Below are 22,192 nucleotides of genomic sequence, written 5' to 3'. Positions count from 1 at the left end.
TGTGCAACATCATGCAAACTCCACAAGCTGCACATTGGTCAGAAGCATATCTGAAAGAATTTTTCTCTGGCCTGCCCCATCTCTGTGTCCAATGGAATCCCCATGAAAAATAAACAACATTTCAGATGTTTCTGTCATATAATGTGTATCATCATTATTGGTTTGGGTTTTTTTTAGCTCTACACAGGCAGCTCAGCCAAACAGGGCAAATTGGCTGTTGTTGGGCAACTTTTGCTCGGCCAGGTGCATGTCCTTGGCCACCAAGATGAAGGACAGGGATATAATTTCTTTTTGGGTTTTTTTGTTTGTTTGTTTGTTTGTTTTTTGTAGTTTTCTAACATAACCACATGAACTAAGATTTGGTGGAAGTGAGTTGTAAGAATATTCCATGCTCTAAACATTACCAGTGCTTGGTATCTGTATGGAGTTTTTTTTTTTTTTTTTTGGACTAATCTCATGAAACATTAATAAGATGTTAGCTGACGAGCCAGCAGACTCAACATGTCAGCTTGTCTGTTATCTTAATGGATCACACCTACGGCTGTAGCAGGAAAAATATACTGTAAGTCCTCAAACAAGTATCCTGGGACTCTGAACCGTGCCACAAATTTATTTTTTTCCCCTTTTCCCCTTGATGTTGGCCTGCATTCCACATAACAGACAACAACTCTGATGGGTTTTGTTTGTGGCTACATCACAAAAGAGTTGTAAATCATGAATGAGAGTTATTTTGCATTTTTGTCATGTCGCTTTGGGCAGGATGAGTGTGATGGATAGGCCTATAGTGTAGGGGACAAATGAGTGAAACAACACTGGGAGTCATAGGTCCTGCTAACTATTACACCATAACGGCTGCACTGCACCCCCTCAAATAAATACATAAACAAACAATAAGTATTTTAGGTATTAATCGTTACAGGACTACTTGTTATAATTTGCTGTGATATAATATATGTATGGGGCTTCATATTTTGCAGGCAAACTGGGCCCTCTTCTCCCTCCATCTCTTATCTGGCTTCGCTCGACTCCTGTTCCCGGGGACCATGGGGAAGGACAAGTCCTGGCTGTCCTGGCTCTTGACAGAGGAGATAAATCACTCAGCACACCGGAGGATAGCCTTCCAGTCGGCAAGCTGGGAACTTCATTATCCCGCCCCTGCCACACATTACCATGCAGATCGTCACTGATTGGGCCGGCGCTGTGGCGTGCGCAGCCTACTTCTGTCACCGCCAGAGGAGTCTCAGATCTGTCTCAGCGCTGAGAGGAGAGGAGAGGAGAGGAGAGGTGAGGCGAGGAGGAAGTGAGCGCAGATACATTAAAATAGAAATATTTTAAGAGGAAGTGGGAAATTTTCACTAATATCCGATACAAAAATATTTGGCCGCACAAGTTGGTTTCTGTTGACATCTGCAGTACTCTGCATATTCAAGCAGGCATTTCTGTGTAAATTCCACCATGGTGTAGTTTCCCTCAGCGAGGGGAGGCCCAGGAAAACCACAAATTCGACTTTTTTTGCTCGCACTATTCTGCATAGACACTTTCACTTGCTCCAACACCTTGTATGTTTTGAAACAGAGTAATTTTTTTTCACCACAAACCACCCATATTGAGAGCTCATGAGGACGTTTGGATTTATTTATAGACACCGAACTTACATGTGATTGGAGAATACAGAACGTATTGAATTACAACTGCTTCCTTCGCAATTCTGTGTTACCCCATGTAATTAAAATGAATGTAACGTGGTTTTGTTAATGATCTTTCACATAGTTTAGTCAAAACCAACATTGTTTTACAAAACAGGATGTGGACATGGCCGGTTGAAGTTAATAAAGATGTATAAACATATAGAGAGACATGTACAATGTGTGTGTGTATGTGTCAGTGTGTGTGCGTGTGCGTGTGTGTGTGTGTGTGTGTGTGTGTGTGTGTGTGTGTGTGTGTGTGTGTGGTCCTGAGTAATATGATACATACTTGGATTTGGAGTCAGCATTTGGGGCATTGGTGCTCTCCTGGCTAAGTGAGCACACACACACAAAAACACACACACACACACACACACACACACACACTGTAACAGAGTGGCAGAGTTTCCTGGCAGAGATCAGTTATAGATCGACAAAATGTTTGAGTGTCAACTTCAATTCATTTGAATGAATGAGTGTGTGTGTGTGTGTGTGTGTGTGTGTGTGTGTGTGTGTGTGTGTGTGTGTGTGTGTGCGTGTGTGTGTGTGTGCGTGTGCGTGCGTGTGTCTTTTTTGTCTCTTGCTATGCAGGCACCAGTGTGTTAAGTGGCAAAGTGAGTGTGACAGGAAGAGAAAGGAGGCACATGAAACTGTGGAGCACTTCTGTGCCATGATCCATCCTTAAAACTGGAACCATAGCATGTGAGAAACCACAGCGTTTCATTCCACTGCGCCTCATAGCAACAAAAGCAACAAAAATAGTTATTTTTAGCATACCATATAGCAGTGATACGTAAAATTAATTAACTGGCAATGTACTTGTAAAAAAAAAACAACTACTTTGGTTCGCCTTTGAAAAAAAAAAACATGTTGTTTTGAACTCTGTGGCTTTTTCTTTCCTCTCTACATTTATATACCGGTATATGTTTTTATCTTGGAAAATTCCACTGTGATATAAAGTTCAATGGGGCCAGCCTGACTCTGTGTTAGGTTTGCGTCTCTCTCTCTCTTTCTCCCACTGAATCTCTTCCATCCTCTGGGCATCAAGCTGCGATCAATGCATTGGTGAGCTGTAACCTGATCGCATTGATCATTTCCTTTCATTTATTGGCTCCCCACCAATGAAAAACACTTGAGAGGGGAGGATAAAGTGAGAGGGAAAAGGGAGTAAGGAGAGAAAATACAATGTCCACAATGTAGTGAATTGTAGATTTGTGTTTAATGAAAATAAAAATCGAATTCCCAAATTTTGCTTCTCGCAATATCAAGGGATTGGACTGAGTAAATATTGTACATGGAAACAAACACTCATAAATAGATCAGTCAATCAAAGCATGTGGCATTACATATTACATATTCAGAAGGAAAGCTGACGGCAGAAAAAAAAACGCAATAATCACTGACGCTCAAAGTTATTAGATGTGTTGTAGCATGTGGTTATCGCAGAGACATCCCGATGATAGAGATGGACTGCACCAAGGAACTGTGTTATGACTCGCAGCGGGAGGGTGGGCAGGGGTTCCAGGTGTTCTTAACAAGAATAAAAGTGACATCTGAAATTAACAAACATTCCATTCCACACTTCCGAAGCATGGGGCGAGTGTAAATGAAACTGCGAAAGGAGCGTGACTCCCTCTCAATCTCCAGGTCTTGACGCTGTCGGCAGATGTCAGTTGCCGCCTTGCTCTCTCGCTCGCTCTTCCTCTGACACTGACTCGTAATGATACTCTTTAATCAGGTAACAGCAGAAGAGTGCACTGAGTGGCTACAAGCTTCCAATCTGCCTGCCTACGCTTTATATATATATATTTTTTTCCTCCACCTTAACTTTTGTACGCCCTCCCCACTTTACCCCAGTCTAGCCCTCCCCTCCCCACCCCCGGTCCAGGTCTTGTGTGTCAGAGGATCCCTAGGGTGTGTGTGGGCTAATTAGGGTGAGGCAGATTGGAGGGAAACACAGGTGTTGGCCAGACCGTACTCGCTGTACAGAGTAATGACTGTGCCGAAGCCCCTCATCCCACCACCCTCCCCCCAGGGTAATTTGTCGTTACTCTGTACAACCATGTATCTCTCTGCTCCACTTCTGTTTGCTTTTCATTAATTCTTTTTATGTGGTTATTTGTTAGCATTATTTATGGCCCACACAAATATTAGCGCCATTAGCCGGAGATACAACAATGACTTTGCCACTGTGGTCCTTGCCTGAGCCGCGAGGGTTAGCGCACTTGATGTGTCTTTATCAGGTCAAGGTGGTCTGTTAATGTGTGTCTCACTATGGGCTGCTGTATTAGTACAAGCTTTGTTTTACATCAACTGTCAGACCCGCTGTGTTTGCGCTTTTCATTTCTCAGTTTCCCCGCTGTTTATTGCTCCTGACAGACAGTCATATATCACATTTCAAAGTTGAAATAATACAAATCTCGCTTTAGTGATGTTCAAATGCCCCTGTTAATCTGATTGGACATGACTGTGCAAATCTCGAGAAAAAAGGCTGAGCAGGAGAACGTTCTTCTGCTTCTTACTTCTGATTATTAAATTATGACTAGGGAGCCGAGTAAAGAATTTATGAGCACAAATCGACAGAGAGTTGGAGTAACAGACAGTAAAAAAGAGAAAGCAGAGAGGCTGAGTGATGTGAGGAGTGTGCAAAAAGAAATTGTTGAGACAACTGCAAGATCGACAGAGAGAGAGAGGATGAAGAGGGGAGAAGAGAGAGCACGCTACTGTTAAGTGCATAAGTGGCAATATGCACCCAGTGAGGTGGAACTGGACCCGGTGAGAGAATATTGTCCTAGGTCAATCCCAGTCAGAATCACTTGGGTGACTGTTGCTCACTAGAGCAGAACACAGCTGAGGGAGAAAGCGGGTGCAAACCTGAGTCAGCGCCATTTTACCACTTAACTTTGTAAAAACACACTCTGTGTTACCATCATGATATGAAAGATGCTCATCAAAACAACAATGATATTGAGTTCTTAACGTATTTCCTAAAAGACTTGCAGGGTAATGGCGGGTACACACTACAGGATTTTTAAAACCTTCACCGATTAGGAGATCACACACTTGATGATAACAAAAGACAGATCGCACAAGATCTCTCTCTGCTGATCTTATAGTGTGTGGTGTTCTCCGTAGTGCACACCACACACTAACCGATTCTTCAGCAGAGTATTAGGTTCTTCACGCGCAATATTACAAATCTCACGTGGTCAAACGTGACTTCAGTGTAAACAAACATGGCGGACGAACCGGAAGATGCAATGGTGTTTTTTTTAGGCCTATTACTGGCTGAAAAAGTCATGGAGACGGCGAGAGTGTGGGCTGTATGCGTAACAGCGCGAGTTGGAGGTGAGTAAAAATGGTCACAAGTATTACAGATTACAGCTTCGAGAGCAGCGCTGTGCGCTCTGGCCCCCGGTACTGCGGGTAACCATGGTAACAGGTAAATAAAGGGCTGACGGAGGAACAGCTGACTCAGCTCGCGCCTTGATTGGCTGTTGGTCCGGTACACGTGACATCACATGCTGTGCGTGCTCGGCTCCGCTCGGAACACCCCACACACTACAGGATTTCTAGTCGCAAATATTAAACATGTTCATTATTTACAATCTCTCCTTCCGACGACTTCCGAGCGGATCTGACCGGACAAAATCACTCTTAACACACCCCACACCACAGGAAAATCAGACACGATGTCCTTTGCAAACATCAGATAATCGGGCCTTTGCTGGCTTTGATCGTAAGGGGGAAATCGGGACACAAATCGCCCCGATTATCCTGTAGTGTGTACCCGCCTTAAGACATATTGCTTGAATATGATTAAAATTAGAATTAGAACAATTATAACAAAACAAAAGAAAAAGAAAAATGTGCATGTGCACAACTAGACATACAGCAAGCAATGAACACCTTCTATAAGCTATAAATGTTAAGAGGTATTTCACCCCTGGAAAGATGGCCCTTGCATTGGGGTTGGCTGTCTATACAGTAAAAAGAAACACTATTTTTGAAATGGTACGACATGACCAGAGAAAACAGAGAAAAGGCCTTTCATATTCCCTTTTCTCTTTTATCTTCCTCAGTCACAAGGTAAAAAAAACCTACAACAACCAGAATGCACTGCACTATTGTTTTGAAAGAGCAATCAGGACGGTGGCAGGCTGGTAACAAACACTATTGTCCTACAGGCAAACAGTAGGCTAACTATGTTTTGAAATGCATTTTAGGAGAAAAATAGCCAATGAACAGGATTGTGGTCCATTTCACTGACTTGTTTCACAGTTTGAGTTTTTTTCAAGCAACTGCTTTCACAATACAGAAAACAATATGGCTGCAGCCACTTCATGTTCACGATTCTTACTAATTGAAGGTAAACAGTATGCTCCTCACAGCGTATTTATGATGATGGTGATTTACAATTCACCGTCATACCTAAAATCTAAAGTTTGTTAGAGATTTGGATTTTATAAGGATGGAAAGATGAACAAAAAGCAGGCTGCTGGTAAGCTCTGTCGAAGAGTGTGCAGGTACAGTGGTGGATACGGAGCCTGGTGAGACAGCATGTTGAAACCTGTGCAGACGACAAGAATGATAGTAAAGCGAGCACTAGCAAGAACACGCAAGACAAAGACACGGAGATTAAACACTTTTTCGAGCCACAATTTAGCCTCAACTCGGCGGGTCAAAGGTTAATCACAGCATCTATAGCCCGTTTTAAGTACTTGGGACCTGTCTGCTTGTGAATGTGATGCAATCATTAGAAGTATTCTGTGACTGCTGGTAGTACTGCATACTGTTAGCTGTTATTGTCTGCCGAGAGTATGTACTGGATTAAACCATTCTGCACATTGTTTACTGTCTACTGACAGTTGCTGCACTGCGCATACTGTTAAATGCATCCAACCTTTGAGTCTGTTATCAGTAGTAAACATTTGTCTGACTGTTAATCATAGGTGTGATTTTATACACGGAATATTGCTTGGAAGCAGAGGATACAGACAGTCAGGGACATCCAGTTCAGAGAGGTCCAATGCAGACAGATCCAGCTCAGAGAGACCCTGCTTATCGAGATCCAGACAACAGGGCAGTTAATCCTCAGATCCAGGATGAGACAACAACAAGGTATAAGAAGATTGGGATGAAGATATACGTAATAGTAAGAAAATACATAGTATTCCCTGCTCTTTTATGAAATATCTATCTGAAGGTAAGCAATGCCAATTTTATAGATTTGGCTTATTCTAATGGATAATAGAAAATGAATGTCTACATGAAGCAAAGAATTTTATCGGAGTGTATCATATCGTACCAAACCAGACTGAATTGGATCGTACAAAAATGGAGCCGAATAGTATCAAATTGTTCCATAGTAAAAAGAATCGTCCCTGAATCAACGTATATGTATAGGGATGCGTATGGAACAGTATGTAGTTGATCACCAATGTTCTGATTTAAAGATGGCAGAAATTTCAAATCTGCCCTTGGAAAACTACTCACTGTTGCAAAATTTCATGTCGCCTATAACAAATAAAACTTAGTTCAGGTTAGTGAAATGTCATGTTTTGGGCTTAAATGACTACTTCATTAAATGTTATGTATGATTGGGATGATGCTTAAAAAGAATCCAACATTGACACGTTGTTGGAAACAAAAAACTTGTCTGCTTTCAACCTGATGTAATGATCTTTTTCTGACGTCACATCTGATTGGTCACATGTGCATTCACATCAATTAATCATCATTCAGTCAGTGCATAGAGTGCGCATGGAGAAAAAAAAATGGGATGCACTGCTGACAGAGAGAGCGAGAGACACAGAAAAGGTCAAGAGCGCTACAGAGGGAGGAAAGTGCTGTAATTATGCTGTAAAAGTACAGCTATTTTCACAAGGAAGTTCTGAAAATGATTTGTATAATTCTTAATTAATATCAGGACCGCCCTCAGCACTTCAGGTCATCATGCATGCACATACACATCAACACAAAGTTCAGTTGTGAGTGGCCGGGCATTGTGAAGAGAAAACAGAAAGAACGGGATGGGGACAATGAGAGAAAGATAAAAAGGTAGACATGTAGGATATCATTAGCCCCATTCACACTACCCTTTCAGTGCAGGAATCATGCGCTGACCAAGGGGACAATAGCCCCGGAGGAAACTGCTGCTAAATGAAACCGCCCTCAAGAGCAAAGTAAGAAGAAACAGCAAGGCCGCCATCAGCACATCACATTACAATACATTTCCTGGGTTGATTCTGTGTTAGACACTTAATAATGCGTAACCCTGCCAGAGGACCTCAAGCTGTGACCAATGCATTGGTTAGCTGTAACCTGATCGCATTAGCCCCATTCACACAGGAGAAGACGCATAAAAGCCACAGCCGCGGTTTCGCCAATTCTCCCCCGATGGTGATTCACACAGAGCGAAGCATCTCCGCCTTAAAGACGAACTGCCGTGAACTCACACAGGAAGTCGGCACTGCGCTGTTTTTCGGGCCGAAATGTGACCAAGAGTCGGTAGGACAGGCGGGAGGACGCACGCTTCTCCACGTATATCTGCTGTATTTTTTTCCTCATATAAGTTGCCAAAGACGGTTACAGTTACTACGTTACTTTTGTTTGGTCATGTAACATTGCTTTGTGGGACATTTCTCTGTATTAAGTTGAGTGAGGGGCCTGTGCAGTTAACTGACCGACGACCGACACGCTCTCGATACGTAAAGCCGGCTTATCCGTTCACACTGGTTCGGTTCTCCAATAATACAGCCCTGATACTACCTTTGGAGGCGGATCGGCACCGGAGCAAAATTTCCCAACTCGCCGCCTCCGAGAGATTCACACTGAGACGGAGGCGGGGAATTGGCGTACTAAAGCCACACCCAAAAGCCAGAGTGAATGGGGCTATTGATATTCTCCTTTCACTTACTGGCTCCCCACCAATGAAAAACACTTGAGTGGGGAGGATAACGGCTGTTAACTCATATCAGATCAGACTTTAAGATGCTGCTAATGACATACAAAACTGTACATGGCCTTGCCCCATCGTACATATTTCAGATTTCATTATGCCAAATATTCCAACCCGTACGTTACGCTCTCAAAGTTCAGGGCTCCTGACGGTGCCTAGGGTAGAGAGGAAGTCAGCTGGCTGCAGGGCTTTTTTCCTATCCTGCCCCCTTCCTTTGGAATAACCTCCCAGCTGAAATCAGACAATCTGGCTTTACTGATGCCTTTAAATCTCAACTCAAAACATACTTCTTTGACTTAGCCTTTAATTAGCCCTAGACTTGGATTGCTAGCTTCTTCAGTGGGTTGGCCTCAGTCTCAATGAGTTGTCTATAGTATCAGAATTAACATTGTCCTGCCGACGAAAATAATCAGATTATTCTGATTAACACCGCATTTCTTGAACTTTTGTTTTTGTTTTCTGTCCCCACAAGCTGCAAGCTGTGTCACTCTCACTCTCGGTAGCATCTTCCTCCTCCTCCTCCTCCTCCTCCCTGTTCTCCTCCACCTCCTCTCTTTTCATTCAGGCTCCCTTCTGATGGACCACGGGCCTCTGCGACCATCTACCTCTCACATATTGATGTTTATGGATCGTCATGCCCTGGGCTCCACTGGATCATTGCTCTCCTCTGTTTTACTATCTCCTTTGGTCTGTATTTCTGTAAAATGCGATGCCTCTTCACTCTGATCTCCGTTTTACTGCTTATTAACTTGCGTGGCCTGCCCTCTTCCAGGTCACCACAATGAGAGGAGGTTGTGTGGCTCGGGCACCGCTTGGCGATGCCTCGGCCTTTCCAGCCGACTCCTGGATCCACACACTTCACATATATTATAATTTGTATCAGAAAGTCTGTCAATGCAATTTGTACACTGTGATTTTGTTGTTCTTTTCTGTACATGCAGCATCTATTGCACGTCTGTCCGTCCGGGGAGAGGGATCCCTCCTTTGTGGCTCTTCCTGAGGTTTCTTCCATCTTTTTTTCCTCACTTTTTCCAAGCTCAAGTCGAGGGTCCAAGGACAAAGTATGTCGTACTGTTACTACGTTTCTTTTGTTTGGTCACGTAACGTTGCTTTATGGGACATTTCTCTGTATTAAGTTGAGTGAGGGACCTGTGCAGTTAACTGCCAAACAAAAGAAACTTAGTAACAGTACGACATACTTCGTCCTTTTTGCTGCCGCTCCGAGCTCTAAGCGTTGAAAGTCTTTTGACTTTTCAGAAACGCGCTGGTGACGTAAATGTCACTCTTTTTGTTTTTCCGATAATATTCACACATTTTTGTCTCCTATGAATTATATTATGTACCCACATCCTCCTTGCTCTGATGTCCTGATATCAAAAGAAAAAAAATAATGGATAGTAAACCACAAAGGGGCTGTTGTGGTCATACAGCAGTGGTTGTCAAGATATTGTTGTCATAGGGACAAGACGCGCTTTTCCGCCCGAAAAAACGCTTCAGGTAGAGGGGCTTCATGACACCACATTTCTTCATAAAAAGTTAATAATAGCCTGAACTTTTCCTCATTCGGTGTTGCAGGTCTGTTCCGCATTTGGTACTGAAAATTAGTTTAACATAATTCAGCAATATGCGTTTAATGTTCAGAGCCAGTTGCCCAATTCGTGGCACTTCGCTTACATTTTGTGAGTCTGTATGGCCCTCTGGAAAGAAATCTTGCCCACCCCTGATCTAGATCCAACCCAGAAAATGTTTTTGAGGCTATATCTCAATGCTGGCACAGAATTCTGCAACATTATGTCCTCTTTAAAAAATGTTCAAAGGCCTATCGTAACAGCGTTCAGGGTATGAGTAAAAACATGCTGCATTAATGAAACAAATCACCGACATCTAGTGATTGCCCATTGAGTAATTTACTCATTAACTGAAGCCATTTAGTTTATACTGTCAAACAATGAGGCAATGATTAGGTGACTCATTACTGTTTGCCAGTGGTGTTTAAAGGGACATTATGTCATAGAGATAATTCAAAACGATGTGTTCATTGCAGTGAATTACATGTAAAAAAATTGAAAGGATTTCAGAACTGTACACGATGTGTTGGTGTTGCTGCATTTACAGCAGAATTATCAGCTAGACTAAGACATTTAAGTCTTGACATCATTAAGTATTTAGAAAGTTTGGGGTAAATAGTTCAGAACAGAATGCCACCTGTGTACGTCCTCGTTGGCATGGAAGGCAGCTACATTGAGCCTGATGGTAACCATGGAAACGGGTTTTGTCGTCTACCACGAGAGGTGTTTTATTGTTAGCAAGTTCACCGTCAACACAGCCATTGACACGGAACCCATACGCTAGATCTGCCACACATTTCTGCTCTTCTAACCGAACAAATCAGCTTCTGATAAAGTTCAGCGGGATTCGCTCTGTTTTCTTGCATAACACATGACAAGTATTAAACGGCAAGCTCAGTGGAGATGTACTAGAAGTGATATAGTTCTTTCAACATCAACTTCAGAAAGATGTTGAGTTTTTGTGACTGTGCTGTCTCATGAGACCCAGGAACTGAGGAAGTGATCTGATACTGCGCCAAGAATACATAAATCTATCAGGATACATGTAGGTATTGACTATTTGTCACACTTATTTTTGATTAACTTCTGTCGTTGAAGAAAAAGAAAAAGGTAATTGTTATCAGAGAATTAAACATTAGAAGTTACTGCTGAATGAATGAACTGGCATGTTACACAGTGATTTGAATGTAGGGATATTTCAAATCATTTTAATATTCTCTCTTGATCTATTTGTTCTGATTCTGTTCGCAGCTATTTCATTGCCGCACGATGGTACTTATGTTCACTGCGAGCTTTCCCTGCTAATGCGGGAGATTTTCACCCAGCGCAGAAGAAAGAAAGGTTGTGAAGGTCACGCTGGTCACGTTTAGATTCCTCTGACATTTTACCATGATCTTTCACCAACCTTAGCCACATAGTTTTGTTTGTCTGACCTTAACCACTCCTCTACTTATGCTTAAGTTTCCACGTGGAGATACTTTATGAGTCAGAGCAATCAAAACACCTCAGTAGTAGACATTAAAATCACCCGAGTTTTAGCAGAATCGTCCGATAGCGATGTTCTGTTTTGTGAATTACTCACAGTGTTTGTCTCTGCGGACTTTCAACCCGAGCTGAAGCTGCATGTTATGGACACTTTTAGGGAAAGAGATGAGCTGAGCTGTCAATTGACCTATAAGGTTGAGCTGAAGTTGGAGAAGACCAAAGTGTCCCATGGCTCTACTGCTTTTATTTCTACTATCTATAACTAGTGCATAGCATCTTACCACATGCCCAAGTTAGGGTTTGAGGACTTGAACAAAAAAAATTGAATAAATTGTTGAAATGACAATTAAAAAGAAACTCTGCTCCTTCTTCACCTAGCTTACTATAATTGGTTTAACTGATATGTTTTATTAAGTGTCAAAAGCACCAGCGGGGCTTACAGTGTATAATCTGTCACATAGGGTGTCGCAGCATAAAAAGGGTAATGGAGGAACAGAGAAAGGGGAGGGAGGGGGTACGAAAAATGAGGCAGTGTAAGAGAAAGGGTAGTCGGTAAGAACAATCACTGCCTGACATTTTGAAAAAAAAGAAAAACCCCTCTGCTGCTGACACAGGTGAGCGCAGGCAAGGGAAGTTAAATTACACAGATGATTGGATAGTGAGCTAACCGATCACTCGTTCATTTGCACTCTTTCACCCCGGGGTTGGAAGTGTGACATGAGGCGTTTGTTCATTTTTTCACTGCTGATGTCAGTTGTTTTTTTAATCAGCACCACCGGTCTGTAAGTAGTGCAGGTGTGGCTCAGAGGAGCAGTAATGCTGAGGATGTGTGAAATTACACTCATTTTGGGGGTAAGAGGAGCAGCAGCAAACCGGCACTGTAAAAGTTTGAATTATCAGCCAGTTGTTGACTGTTTGTGGGAACTTAAAATTGTTTGCAGTGTTTTCCAAAAGCTCTCCAGCATTTACCCCGTCAGAATAAAGGATAAAGACGATGGCAGATTCAAATGGAGGTTGAATCTGCCTAACCATCATCTGCCCAGAATAAAAGACAGAGCCAAGTAAGACTCAAGCTCAAATCCCGCTGAAGTTCCACACAAGTATTTTCAGATTGAATCTTCCAAGAAAAATAAGTAGTCTACCATAACTCTTTATTATATTTTATTTTATTTGCATCTCAGACACATGCTTTAATTTGTGTGCACAACAAGAGAACAGAAATTGTAATTCCTCATCTCTGGATCCCTCTCTTGCCCTTCTACTGTCCTCTATCCAACAACAGTATAACGTTTCTATCATTTTTTAGCCTGGAGACGGTCAAGTGGATTTCAAGTCAAGAGGCTAAGCCTGCTCCTTTATCAGTATTAGATCCTACTTTATGTTACTTCCTCTCGCTTCAGGAACGCATGACATCAGCACTAAGACTAAATCCTAAGGATGATCAGAGCCAAATGCACTACAGATCCCTTAGATCCAGTTAGTATACCATTCAGTCAACACAATGGCCCCGCTTAAGAAAAAAGGTGACAGTTTTGCACCTCTCTGTGCTCTCTCCCAGTGGCCTGACTGAAGGTGAGACACAAGGGTGACAATCCCGGATATCGTATGTCAAGAACAATCACACACGCATATGGCGTAATATAAGCAGCGTTGCTCTTGATAATTGAAATTATCAGACTAGATTTCATATCCTTCCACCATTCTGGAGCTTCCAGAGATCTGATCATATTTCTATTATTTGAGTAGCTTTTTTGAAAGGTGCTGTTTGAATAGCTATTTTTTTTATTTGCATCAGGCATTATCATAGTGAGCCTGACTTCCATATATATTTAGGCCAAATACTGACCAATGTCTATGTCCAAATATGGTCTTCTTTAGCGACTGACACTTGTATCACCAATGACAGATAATGATAATGATATCTGCTCTTCTAAGCCATTACTGTGGTGGTCAGTGTGAAGTAGCTTCTCTACACAGGCCCTTAGGCCACTCTACCACCCAGAGACCTTGCTTTATACTATCAGAGAGTCCCTGTTATCCCCTTATCAGCAGGTAGGGATGTTCACTGTTGCTCTGTCTGGACAAAGGTAAAAGCACTAGAACAACAGTCCTACTGTAACAAAGATTACGGTTAAGTGTAATTGTAATAAGTAATGCCTGTGTCTCTGGCTTTCTTCACTAGCGAGTCGCTGTAATACTGAATTCAGTTTAGGTTTTTTCCATTTCATAATCCACAGTTCAATGTAAAGAGGCCTCATTTCAAAGCCTTTCAGGGCCTCATTCATTTTTATGAGTGTTTTTCCTGTCAGGTCCAATTCTTGTCTCTGCTGCTCCGACTCCGAAACTATCAAAAAGTCTTTATTTTCCTTTTTGAATAAGAATCAAAGAACCTCTAGGTGAGGCCTCAAAGACATCTTACAAAATATTCCTTTGGCGGGTTATGCCTGATGTTTACTTGGCATGGGCCCTTGCCCGGAGGCAGCAGCCCTTATTCCCTCTCTGACACCAGTGTTGTCTTGCGCTACAAGAGGAACCCTCTGTGCCCACAATTAATTTCCGCCAGAGCCATAATATTCCTCTGGCGTCGGCATGAGACTGGCAGTGACACTGAGGTCCATGGTCTCTGACCCAGATCTTCAATAGACATCTATTCAAGACTTTCCTCCTGCCCACCCAATAGTTTACATGTGCAGAGACCTTTTTCTCCACCTTCCCACCTCCAAAGTTGTTTTGGCTATCTCACCACACATGATGAGAGAGAATGTCTTTCAGTGAAATGTTAAACTTCTCAGTGTGGTTCACCATGCCTATTTGTTCACCAAGATGTTTGATGGTTAAATCTGTTTTAAGAAGAAAGGAAAAGAAAACTGAAAGCATTGTTCGGACTACTGTAGACTTCAGTGAAATAGATGTTCAAGTGTGTCTGACATGGGTTTTGCAGGAAAAAAAATACCACAAAAGATATAATTATCACATTAAAATCCTTAATATGGCACCTACTCCATCTCCCTCATTTAAAAATCCAGATTATAAATATAATACGCACTCTTGTGAATGCTTAATATTAGACCAGGATTTGCTTCCAAACTATTTGTAATGTCACAAATGCACAGAGCAAATACACACTGAATGTGCAATGACTGTGAAAACAGCCTTCTAGCGTCGAACTCACACACAAGAAGAAAAACGTATGTTTGCCTGGAGGGGGCCTTATTTTGATAATATCTAAAACCTGTAACATATTTGAGTTGTTAGCGGTCAGAGTTTCAGTCTGATGTTGAATCACTGCAAAGTGTTTAAGCCCTAATAATCCTGAGATGGCATTTGGCCGAGCACAACAGGGTGAATGTCTGTGCAGTAATTATGCTCTGTGCCTTTGAAATCACTGAATCAAAGCCACCAAGGCCTCTTTCTGAAATAAACTCATTTACACATCAGTTCATTTAGCTAAATGAGGCCCGCAGTCTTGAGTGTGACTTTTTAAATAAAAAAACAAAAACGAATAAATCTGATCTATCATTATTCACTTTCACATTGACCAGCTACACAATACTTTTTTATATCAAAGTCTGCCACGCCCACCTACCGATCGCCCTTTTTAATCAACACTGTGTGCTGGCGTGTGCGTCGTCGTGAGTTTCTTTATCTTCAGTTTGTTAATGACCTTTATGTGCAGGAATGTGAGAACGTTAGCTCATTTGAGTCCTCTGTGTTCTTTGGACAGCAGACAATGTGTCACGGGTTTCAAGTGGCCTTTGAAGTGGTAAGGCTGGGTGTGAATGCAAAAACACCAAGAAATAACACGCTCAGTGAGAGGCTACCATTCATTCTACCTGGCAGCGGCAATAATGAATTTATGCCACCGCTTTTTTCTCTGTCGCTGACAAATGCATCAGTTGTCCAGACGCGGGACGCGTACAGTATTTGAAGATCTGGGGCCTGAGCTGGTCAACCACTTGTGAGGTGATAGGGAGATTTTTTTTTTCACTCACCGCTCAAAGAGCCCTTTGATCATCCCATTAACCATGTATTCAAAACAGTGGAATATTTTGCGAGGCTTCAGGGGAAATGGGACATTTTGTGGTCATGATTGCTCTATGCATCAAAAAAAGCACTAATAATCATAATTGGATTCTAGGTTGTAACATGTAATAGTTAATGCTGAGGTAGGAAAATTCCGCGTATGAGATGTTTTCCTAAGCCCATACGAACAGATTCCTTGACAGTGCTGGGTAAGGTAAAGTATGGTGTTTGTATAGGCCTACAGACATCTCGTCTGTAGCTTCACACACATCCAACAGGCCACTGTGGGAGACAGTCTGGCTGCCCCTAACTCAACAAACATTGTCACAGCAAACAAATCTGTTCCCAATTTTAATGTGATCAAATAAATTACAGAAACATTTTCCACGGGCTATACTCTTTAACTGAGACATCCAGCGAGCAAGTGCCAGCAAGAGAAACATACAGCCAAGATATTTCTCCTTCAGGAAAAGCTCTGTGCAGTCATCCATTCTATCTCTGTGACAGTGAGGGACTGAGAAGTTTAGCTGTGTCTTGAAGCTCCCCACACAACATTTTGATACAGTTAGGGCGAAGGCAACATGATTATTTTGTGCTGTTTCCTTCACAGTAAATGCGCTCTGCTGCAGGGGATGGGAGTAAAACCATGACAGGCCTGTAAAATCCATGACGTGCTTTGGATTCTTTGCCCTTATCACCGTGTGGGTCTCTTTTCTGGCTGGTGTTTGAGACGGAATGCCCACCCCTCTCGTCCTAATCGTGCCCTCCGCAGAGAGAGAGCCTGGCAGAACTCACATCCAGAAAAACCTGTTGATAAGGGGTTGGCGTTGTAGCGTGGATGAGGGCTGGAGTTGAGTCTTGGGCTCAGGCCAAGGATAAACCATAGTTGGAGAAAAGTGGGATAAATATATTCAGAGTATATTCAAGCCTTTTTTGTGTGTGTTTTCGGAAAGTTTTGGTCTGTGTTTGCATAAAAATGTATGACACAATCAATGCCATAAGTAATTTATGTCTCAAAAACACCCACTTTTTTTTTTTTTTTTTTTTTTAAGCTTGGGCTGGCAGTTTGGCTGTGTATGGTCCAGCCAGTGGTGATACACTCCCCTGTCCTCACTGCTGCCTCCCTCCGTGCCCCTTAAAGAGCAAGGGTTCATGGGAATGACCAATGGGAAGCATTGCTCAGCTACTTCCCACAGCCAAGAGACAGCTGTAATCCTTTAACCCCTTCCCCCCCCTTTGAGTTTTAAAACACACACACACAAACTTTGTTAAACACAATGGAATTTCTAGGTACACACATTTGCGCACATATACAAAGACACATTCCACAGTACAGTTCCTCCCAGTCGTGCTGTGATACGGCTACTGAATTGATGGTGTTTCTGCTGCAGTGTCCTAGATTGCCTCCGAACATTCATCACTGGACCCTCCATGGCAAGCTGTGGCCACTGGCCTTCACTCAAACCCCATCCCATAGCGCCAGTGGGGCACTGATAAAACAAACAACACACTGCTGCCTACACAGTGACCCTCTGAGTCTGCATATTAAGACTCACTCTCTACCTTTACCACTCCTGTTAATATTTTTTTTTCTTCTTCACTCTGGCTCTTCACTACCCCCCCTCCAGCCCCTGTAGACCTCCTTCCCGTTTCTTCTCAATCTGCACCTCCTTCAGTGTGTTGGCCAACCAGCTCCTCTCTCCACTTGCTTTATCTGTTTCTTTGTGCTGTGTGATGAAGAGGATTTGGGTAGCTACAATAGCTGGGGGGGTTTAGGGGGATGGAAAAGGAAGAGAGGGGAAAGGAGTGAGAAGGAAAAAAGGAAGGCAGGAAGGTGGATGGGTGGGAGGATAGGGGGCTGTGAGTATACAGTCCTCAGAGGAGTGAAGTGAAAGCCAAGAGTGTTCTTCTGAGGAAGTGGGATCCAAGATGGATCTACTTTATTCCAGCACAGTCATCACTCTGCATTCCCTTCACTACAGTGCTTTGTCTTACTTACTGTACAGTTAGAGCAATAAGTGCAGTCTCATGTAACATGCCCCTGTTAGTGCCACTTTGCAGATATAAGCAGTCAACAAAATAACGTCTTTTGAATTAAATTTAGAACTCCAAAAGTTAATTCATCAATACATTTTGGGCCAAGCACTTTGCCCTTGGGTGTTGCCAAGTGTTGCTAGGTTGAAGCAGCACTCAGACGCATAAGAGAGAGCCCTGAGTAGGCGTGAACACATAGACACTGGAGAAAGGTCATGTGTTCGCATTGAGTAATGTGTAAACATACTCATCACCTTCTTATTTCCCCTCATTCGATTGGAAAGTGACATATTACCTGCACTGTACATTACATTTGCTTCTCTACTCCGCCTGGGGCTTATTAGCGGAAGAACATTCATGACTACAGGACAATACATTCGCATTAGAAATAAATGATGTTGGTAGAGGTATACAAATTGTGTTTGAGTTGGACAAAGGTGTTGACATTTATTTTCCTCCCTTGTTGCTACTAACACATTTTGATCACAAGAACCGTAACGCAATATCCGCCACCCTAATGGAAACTTGTTTGTCACGGCTGCAGCACCACAGGACATAATTGCTGACGGTCCAGGAACTATCGGTATGTGATAAAATGAAATATGACGAGCAGTACATATATTCCATGATTTCATTTTTCTCTCCATCAATGCTCGCAGCTAATTGTCAAACGATTTTGAAAGTGAACAGATGAAATGACGCAGCAAAGAGAACAATAAGAAAGCAAGTGAAGAGCATTTTTGATAGGCTGGTTTCGAGCGAATAACCAGACTAAGCAAAGTGTGGGTTTGCAAGAAGTTTGCAATATACATGGCTAAACAGAGTGAAAGAACTAAAAGGTTGCAAACTGTAAACGAAACCAGTTGTTTCTCAACCGCAAATGAATCTCAAAGAAGAAGAGGATCAAGTAATGTTTTGTCCTTTAGGGGAAAATTTGAGAAGATGTTGACAGTGGAAAGAAAATCTTTTTTGTCTTCTGTCGGAGCTGAAATGGCTGATTGCTGATGTAAGCTGAATGTTCACTACATAACAGCTTACTCTGAAAAGGTGATTCCATCCTCTTTAAAGTGCAGAATCTTTTTTTTTCGAAAAAGGCAAAAAACCTTTTAAAATGTGACATTAAAAAAAGCACATGAAAAAACACTGCTGGATACAAAGCTATCCATTGACGTTTATTAGTGGGAAAAAATCCCTAGTGAAGAGGACATATTTCACTGGTTCAGTAACTTAAGTCATTCAACAACTTTAAGTGACAAGCCTGAAAGCTTATATATACAGCAACACAAAGTACACTAGTACTTACAACACTAGTAAGAATTAATATTGCTTTTGTCATGCTCATTTAATTTGATATAAACAATGCAGAGGTGGCATTGGCTGTCTCATCTGCATAAAAATCCCATCACATTACATTTCACTTACTGTCTGTGCAATTCCCACTGGTACTAAAGTACCAAAGCAGAGTTAAAGTACATTTCAAGGTCAGGAAAACACCATGTGTTGAAGTACTTGGGGTTCTCTTTTTTTTTTTCTTTCGGACTATAGTTGCTGTACTGTATTTATATAAAAGTGCACTGTATTTGTATGGAGGTGAACTGTCTGCATTAGAGTAATGCACACATTAAAATAATGAACAAGTAAACAACAAAGTGATTGCAGAAATCTGCTGAATGTACCGTCAAACCAGCCACGATGTCCATCAACATGTTCACCTTCCAACCCATGAGAGCTCAGTAGTAATTACTACATGATGACATTAGTGTTTAATACTCATCAGAGCAAGCCTTCATATTGATCTCAACTACACACCTGTGACGCATTTTGAAAGATTGTGACGCTAATGAACAGACAAAAATCCGTCTACAGACAGACGTATAACCACCTGGAAAAACACTGAAAACAATGTCTGTGGTAGTTTCCACTACAATAAGCATCTCCTGAAAGACATTTTGCCACGATGACACACACACACACACACACACAGACTCACAAGGTGAAAACATTACCAGTCGATGCTCACAGCTGGTAAATCTGCATGTAGTTCCTTTTAGACTTCACTAGTATACATGATGTCCAGATGGACATTTAATCTTCCTCATTGTTTTGACTCATATAAATATTTACATGATTACAACTCCTTTCATGTTAGTTTACCCATTCTTCTACAAAAATGGAGAAGAGAAAACTCACAATTTAAACAACCACAGGGTGGGTATCAGCCTCCAGTGAGAATAAGAGAAAGAGAGCATAAGAGAGAGACAGTTGTTCTATACCAAGCCTGCTACTGCGTCTGCCTGGTTGAGCATGGAGGCGTTAATGTCTCACTAATCACATTAGCACACAACGCTCACCCAGTCATGGGGATGGAACAACATGCATTCTCTCCATGGCTTAGGAATCATCCGCTTTTTGCTCAGACAGAAGCATTATAGCGTCAGCAGTTAAAAACAAAGATTTCTTGATGGGATCAAGGGGAGCTATCGAGAAGTACTGGTCTCACAGTTAGCTGAAAAGATTTATCATCAGTTTAGTGCTGGAGGACATTGGAAATGAAACAAACAATACAAGGATACATAATACGCAAAAGAGCAAGAGACTGCTTCTGCTGACAGTTAGTCAAGGCCTGACTTAAAGTGAGATAGGATCAGTTTTGAGAATTGAGAGGCTCAATGTGCGGAGGAGCTTAGTGGCGGATGGCTCTTTAGAGATGTGGCTGTTATAGCCAAAGGAGAAAGGAGTTGATGTATTCAAAAATGATGCATTTTTTTTTAGGCAAATATGCAGGCAGAATGGGGGTGGAGAGGGAACGTGTTTGTGTCTGCATTCAGTCTTCTGCCATACACTCTTGAAGTATAGCATAGCAGGGAAGTGCTTGATCACAACGGCTCGTGTCTTAGTTTAAATCACCCCTTCCTCGTGCCATCCACGGTGAGTAGATGATGAATTAATTGCCGTTCAAGTATTAAATATTCCCAAATCAGGCTCCTGACTTGGAACTTTGCTGACATACTGTAAATCTCTAAATTATGCACAAGAGACAAAATTTCAGTGGCATCAGTGTCCACCACGGGAAGCTTAACTGTCACTTCTGTCACGTCTGTACAATTCTCTTCCTCGTGTATAACTGGTCTCACACATTCTTTGCCGGCATCTGTGCCATCTCTGAAGCGGGCCCTGTCTCTTCTGCCTGCCCACCTCCTAATGTTATTTGGCAGAACAAAAGCTTCGGCGCTCATGCCAACAATCCTGCCGAAGGAACTTCTTGGGCATATGAGTTGAGTTGTGGTGGAGGTAATATTACCGCTCTCAACAGTGGCTGCCTGCGTGTCAGGCTGTGGACGCAGAGAAGAGGATGTTTGTCATGTTTCTTTTGTTTGCTGTGCATTCTCCTCTCTATATGCTCGCTCCTCTGGTGTCTGGCCTGTCTGTCCTGCTCCTTCTTGGCTTTTTTATTTCACTTTCTGTCTATGGATCCTCACCTCCCCCTCATATTCTCATATTCTTTGTTTGACATCTCGTTTTGAGTTGTTGTTTCTCTCTCTCTCTCTCTCTCTCTCTCTCTCCCTCTCTCCCTCTCTCTGCTTGTGTCTCTTTGATGCCCTCATAGTTGGTTGAATGACTGAAGCCATAAGGCTGTTCCACCCACACACGTACGCTGAGCTGAGCTGTCCTGTACTGCGCTGTTAATTCTCCTGCTCAGCCCATCTGAAAGAGAAGGCAGAGTGTGACTCAGATGCTGAGGTGGGTGGTATGGGCCCAGGTGGGTGGTTAAATAGGCTAACTGTAGCTTCTCCAATGCACTCACTTTCACACGGGAGATATTCTGATAAGTAGCTGAAACACTGCAAATTGGAGACGCGCACAGCTTTCAAATGTGATTTACAGTTCAAAGATCGTCGCTGTTATATCTCTAGGTTGTTTTGGAGACAAACCAAAGCGCTTGATTTGATTTGCCGGGATGACTGTTACTTACTATGATAGCTCTCTCAGCCTCAGAGTCAAAATGACATTAACAGATCAGCATTATCATAATCATCCAAACCATGCAGCTCTCTGAGTTATTTTCACATTTGCCGCATCACAAGAAAGTGTCTTGGAATGAATGCGTATAAATTAAATATTTGATTTTATTAGATGTTTTGCATCCCCGTGGAGGCTTGTGAAGCCACTTTACACCATGCTGAGATTATTGAAAATGAAATCAAACTAAACAAATACAAAATAGAGACATCATCAGATACATGTTTGTGTTTGTGCTTGTGTTTGGGTTATGATGGAATTAAGATTGTGACTTATTTAATTTTTTTCAAAGATGAAAGTTAACATGATCTTATGGTGAGGTATATCAAATCTAAATCACAAATCACCTTTTGCTCTAGTCCCTCAAGTCAAATGCTGATAGACAAGACGGCTCTTTCCTCTCAGTGGAGAGGTTT

At 42.2% G+C, this 22,192-nt stretch overlaps 1 long non-coding RNA gene across 1 annotated transcript in view; it reads right to left on the bottom strand.

The window, feature by feature from the left end:
• Positions 1 to 428: 428 nt before the first annotated feature.
• Positions 429 to 22,192, bottom strand: part of LOC115582136 (uncharacterized) — a 54,637-nt gene continuing 32,873 nt past the window's right edge. Inside the window, exon 3 of the long non-coding RNA XR_003984143.1 lies at positions 429 to 1,257. This is a non-coding gene — a long non-coding RNA (uncharacterized LOC115582136). The remainder of the gene's footprint in view (positions 1,258 to 22,192) is intronic.

Source organism: Sparus aurata, chromosome 5 (genome assembly GCF_900880675.1).
Source record: "Sparus aurata chromosome 5, fSpaAur1.1, whole genome shotgun sequence".
Lineage (NCBI taxonomy): Eukaryota > Metazoa > Chordata > Actinopteri > Spariformes > Sparidae > Sparus > Sparus aurata.
The sequence above is the reverse complement of the archived record's forward strand: the minus strand, read 5'-3'. Positions and strand labels throughout refer to the sequence as shown.